At 47.0% G+C, this 5,656-nt stretch overlaps 1 pseudogene; it reads right to left on the reverse strand.

Annotated features, from left to right (window-relative positions):
* Positions 1–218: 218 nt before the first annotated feature.
* LOC109389866 (anaphase-promoting complex subunit 13 pseudogene) lies at positions 219–4,725 on the reverse strand (annotated as a pseudogene).
* Between the last annotated feature and the right edge of the window lie 931 nt (positions 4,726–5,656).

Consider the following 5,656-nt stretch of genomic DNA (forward strand, 5'->3'; position numbering starts at 1 on the left):
TAGGCTCAAAGAGCCAAATAGTCTGCATTCCTGAGAAATCTAATCAGTTTCTCATTCTGGTGAATATTTTCACATTGCACTTTGCTGCCACAAACCAAGTGGGTGTCCTTTTTTCAGTTGATTTATCACTAAAATATTTGAATTGGGACACTGAAAGAAAATAGTTTGCATCTTTGTATTAAAAATAAAAAATCTGCCCATGAAAAAGGAGCCAGGGGTCAGCTTCCAATGTGGGGAATATTCTCGTGGAGGCGTCATAAAGCTAAGTCCACACACTTCACTTCCTGTTCTTTAACAGGTCCTGTGGGTCCACCATTGTCCTGTTCCACTTCAGGAAGCTTGCTCAGTGGTACTGCCACATCCCATGAGGCAGCTTGTCTTCTTGCTAAAGCCTTGTCAATCAAACCCAAGATCCTCCCCTCTCTCTGTGCCTCACAATCCACTCTCCTGCAGCTTTGATCTGGTCAGATTGGCACCTGGCCCACCGCAGCACCTGCTTCCACTGAGCCTGCTCTGGTTGAGTTGTGTCCCCTCTCATGTGTCCTCCACGGTCCTACGTCTTGACTCCTGCATCTGAGCTATGGTCAGACTGGAGCTGGAGCCTCTGCTTTGCTTAGCGAGGACCCACAGCTGTCAGCTCCCCTATGGATGAGGGTAGGGTGGGCACTGGGGGCAGGAAACAATTGGCTCCTTTTATTGGGCCTCATTACTCATCTAACAATCACTATTTTACACTTTCCACTCTACTGCTTCTCCTTATATAGAACTTTGTGTTCATGTAATAACTGCCTGAATGTGATTGACTCAGCCTAGGAGACGTGGAGCCGAGAGCTGAAGCACTGTCCACCACCCCTCTTTCTGAAGCCCTAGCATGTATCTCCAGTGTGACAAGGAGCTTGTCCCTGGGTTAGTGCATAGTCCGCCTACCTGGCTTTTCTCCTTCCACTCATGGCGGGCAGAGTGACCTGTTAACATGTAACTCAGGACAAAGGAACCAACGCAGTACAATGGAGCAAAGACAGTCTCTTCAACAAATGGTGCAGGAACAACTGGACATCCATAGACAAAACAAACAAACACAGAGCGTACACCCTTCACAAAAATGAACTCTAAATGGATCATAGACCTAAATGCAAAGTGCAAAACCATAGAACTCCTAGAAGATAACAAAGGAGAAACCCTAGATGACCTTGGGTATGGTGACGCCTTTTTAGACAAAACACCAAGGCACAATCCATGGATAAAATAATGGATAAGCTGGAATTTATTAAAATTTAAAACTTCTGCTCTGTGAAAAACAATATCAAGATAATTAGAAAACAAGCCACAGATGGGAAAGGTATTTGCAAAAGACACATCTGATAAAGTATTATCCAAAATATACAAAGAACTCTTAAAATTCAACAATAAGAAAACAAACAATCTGATTTAAAAATTGGCCAAAGACCTTAACAGGTATCTCATCAAAGAAGACATAGAGATGGCAAGAGAGCCTATGAAAAGATGCTTGATATCAGATGTCATCACAGAAACGCACATTAAAACAACAATGAGATGCCACTACACCCAACTGGAATGGCCCAAATCCAAACACTGACACCAAATGCTGGTGAGGATGTGGAGCAACAGGGACTGTCATTCACTGCTGGTGGGTATGCAGCATGGTACAGCCACTTGGGAAGACCGTTCGGCAGTCTCTTACCAAACTATACAGTCTCTTACCAGGCAATTGAGCAATTGCGCTCCTTGGTATTTACCCAAAGTGATTGAAAACTGTCCACACAAAAACCTGCACATGGATGGTTATGAGCTTTACTCATAACTGCCAAAACTTGAGAGCAGCCAAGATGTCCTTCAGTAGATGAATGGATAAATAAACTGTGGTCCATCCAGACAGTGGACTATTATTCAGAGCTAAGGCTTAGAAATGAGCTATCAAACCATAAAAAGACATGGAGAAACTTTAAGTGCATATTATTAAGTTATTAAGTTTAAAAAGCCAAGAAGAAGGCTGCGTACTATATGGATCCAGCTCTAGGACATCTGGAAAAGTCAAAACTATGGCAACAATAAAAGGGTCAGTGGCTGCCAGGTATGGGGGGATAAGGAGTGAATAGGCAGAGCACAGAGGATTCTTAGGGCAGTGAAAATACTCCGTTTGATATTATAATGATGGACACATGTCATTATATATTTTTCCAGACCCACAGAATGTCCAACACCAAGAGTGAACCCCAGTGTAAACGGCGGACTCTGGGTGATTATGATATATCAGTGTACGTTCATCAATGGTAACAAGTGAACCACTCTGGTGAGTGATGCTGATAATGGGGAGGCTATATATGTGTGGGGACAGGGGTCTACAGGAACTCTCTGTACCACCTTCTCAATTCTGTTGTAAATCTCTAAAGAAAATAAAATCCTTTTAAAAATGTAAATCGGTTCCTGTCACTCTTCTGCCCAAAGCCCTCCACTGGTTTCACACCACACACAGAATGAAACCCAAGTTCCAGACAACGACATGCCAGGCACTCGGCTTAAGCTCCCTGGCTTCCTGTCCACCTCATCTTTTCCCCTTGTTCTCTTCATACTGACCTCTTTGTGACCTTGAACTTGGCCCCACATCCTACCTCAGGGCTTTTGCCTCTACTGTTCCTTCTGCCTAGAATCCACTGGCACCAGATCTTTATGTGTCATTCGCTCATTTCACTCAGGCCTCGGAGTGAGTGTTCTGATATCATATTCTGCAAGAGGCCCTCCCTGAACCCCCCAAAATCTCTATCACCCCTTACCTGCCTTTCCTTTCCAACCAATCAGAGCCCATGCTGCCCAAAGGTCTTGAGCAGGTCTTTTTGTTGCTGGATCTTTGGGAAGTCCTGGGGGCCTGGAGAAGGGGTTGGGGTGGCCAGGATGGGGGAGGACCACTTAGGGGAGCCAGCTGGTAGAGATGTCATTCAGTATTTTAACCAGTATGGCTGCAACGGTCCATACCACTGTATCACGAGGGCCCAGAGCTGTGCCAGGCAGACAGTAGGTACTCAAGGAATATTTGTTCAATTAATTAAGTAAAGAAGGAAAAATGGAGAGCAAGAGCAACACTTTGGGTTAGGAAGTCCAAACAGCTGGAGAGGGGCTCCTGGCTGTTGGGATTCAATGTTGGAACCACGGGGAGTGGAGAAGGACCAGTTTCCTTGCGTTGCTGGCCACTGCTTACCTATTGCAGGAAGAAGAGCTCTGCTCTTGTGTTGTCTACTGAGAGGGACCCCTCCGGTCTGCCGTGGCTGTTGCTTACTTTGCCCTTGGGGTTGACTGGCTCCTCCTGGGACCTGGTTCAACCCCATAATGCAGCAGCAGGGGTGAGTGGGGGGTGGCACGCCTCAGCCTGCTTTGCCTGAATTGCCCACACTACCCCCCAGGGCTCTGGAGGCATCCAGGGCACACTCAGTGTGTTTTAGGGTGTACGCGGGGCCCCATGCTTAGAAGAGCCCTCCACTTGGCTTACTGTTCTGCTCTCGCCATCTTGAAATTCATCATAAGTTTGGAACAACGGACCTGTATTTTCATTGTACACTGGGTCCTGCGAATTACACAGCTGGACCTGAGGGTATCATGCCTGTAACACAAGAAAACAGCCTGCCCAAGTTGAACTCACCCACAGGCAGACAATGATTTCTCATGATCACAGGAAAACAGCTGAGCCCTGGACCTGACTGCGTAGCAAAGTGGGGCCCATTACCCAGTCCTATACCCTCGGGTGGCCAGAAAAAATTAGCAGAAGTTTTAAAGGGTGCCTTTTCGCGTCTCAGGCTGAGCTCTTCGTTTTATGCCCCCCGAACAGAAAGGAAGCTGTAGCTAGATTTATGATTCTCTGGTATAAAGAACAATCCCCAGAGGTCTCTGTGGGTGGAGTGCATGGGGTGTGGTCCCTGCGTGTGCACACCTCAGGCTTCTTGTTTTTATTTGTTGGTTTGTTACTGGTTGGATAGAGATATCCTGACAAGGAATTCTGGCTTCCCAGACTCTGGGAGGCCCAGAGTTTCCTCAGCGACACTCGATTGTGCCCACTGAGACCCTCATGTGGGGAGGAGAGAGACAAGAAGACTGAGCCTAAGCCTGGGGCTGAGTGGAGTTCCAGTTTCTTCGAGTTCTTGTGTTTTTCCAAGGACTGTGAAGTCTCCAGAGGCCAAGTCATGTCTCAATTGTCTCAGTATACCTAGCCCCAAGCAGATTGCTTTGCAAATAGCATGGCTCCATAAACATCACTTTTTAACTAATTAATTAAGCCACTGCCCCTTTCACAGCTATTCCCCAGCCCTTGTATGTGGCAGGCACAGTACTGGGTTATGAGGGAACAACTGTGAGGAAGACTTCTTTGGGCTTCGGACTGTGCACCCAGCTCTCTTACTGGACCTCAAAGCCAACATGCTCAAATGTGAGCTCATGGGCCTTGGCCATCCTGGTCCCCCACCCATGTCCCTTGCTGAGTGGACAGTACCATTACCCAGAGAGGTGACAGAGCAGTGATTGGGAGTTCCTGAGCCCAACTGGCCAAGCCCCTTAGTTGAGTGCATTTCTCTACTCACCGTGACTCAGTTTTCTCAGAGAATTGTGAGGACTGAATGAGCTAATGCATGTAGCATCTAGAATCATGTGTGCTAGAAAACTCAAGCCAGAAAACCAGGAGTCAGGCTTGATGCCTCCTTCTCCTCCAGCTGACATACCCATGTCCTATTGCATTACTTACTCAATTGGTAAGGAAGGAATCCATTCAGTGCCCCCCATTTTGATCACCAAAGTCCTGGTCCAAGCCACCATCATCTGACACCTGGACCGCTACAATTGTTCACATTTGGTCTTTCCACATCCACTCTTGCCTGTTCCTGTTCCACACGACAGCTAGATCGATCTTTCCGAAACACTCATCGGATCAGGTCACCATGACTACAAGACCTTCAGCGTTTCCAGCTGCCACTCACACCACATGCCCCTTTGCCCTCTGCTCTATCAACAGGGACGCCATGGACATTCTGAGCCATAGCATTCTTTGTGGTGGGGATTGTCCCATGCATTGTAGGACGTTCAGTAGCATCTCTGACTAAATGCCAGTAGCAACCCTCCCCCTTGAGTTGTTACCAAACACAGAAAATATCTCCAGATGTGGCCAAATGTTTGCTGGGGTGCAAAGTCACCCCACTGAGAATTTTTGCTGTGAAGTGCTGTCTTCTCTCCTGAAAGGAGGGAACAGGTTGCTCCCTCTGCTTACAGCATTCTCTGGGTCTTGTCCCTGTCCGAGTTAACCCTTTCATGACGTCGGAATCCCCCTTCTATCATCGTTTCCTCAGGAGAAGCTTCTCTGACATGCCTGCCTCCCTGGTCCCCCTATTATAAGCTCTCATAATATTGGGGATGACCTCTGTGTGGTACTTGCTACACTGCAGTCAAAGCAAATGGTCACTGACATAGTCGTAATTTTGCTTTTACTTGTATGGCTATTTGAATAACATCTGTCTCACCCAAGAGACCCCAGGCTCCATGAGGGCAGGGACTGGGCTTGTGTTCATTATCATTACATCCCCAGGGTACCCTGTATCTCCTAGCACCTGACACAGTAGGCAGTCCATCAACACTTGTTGAATTAATAAATGCATGAAGATAT

The sequence above is a fragment of the Hipposideros armiger genome, unplaced genomic scaffold (assembly GCF_001890085.2).
Source record: "Hipposideros armiger isolate ML-2016 unplaced genomic scaffold, ASM189008v1 scaffold_247, whole genome shotgun sequence".
In the NCBI taxonomy this organism is placed as follows: domain Eukaryota; kingdom Metazoa; phylum Chordata; class Mammalia; order Chiroptera; family Hipposideridae; genus Hipposideros; species Hipposideros armiger.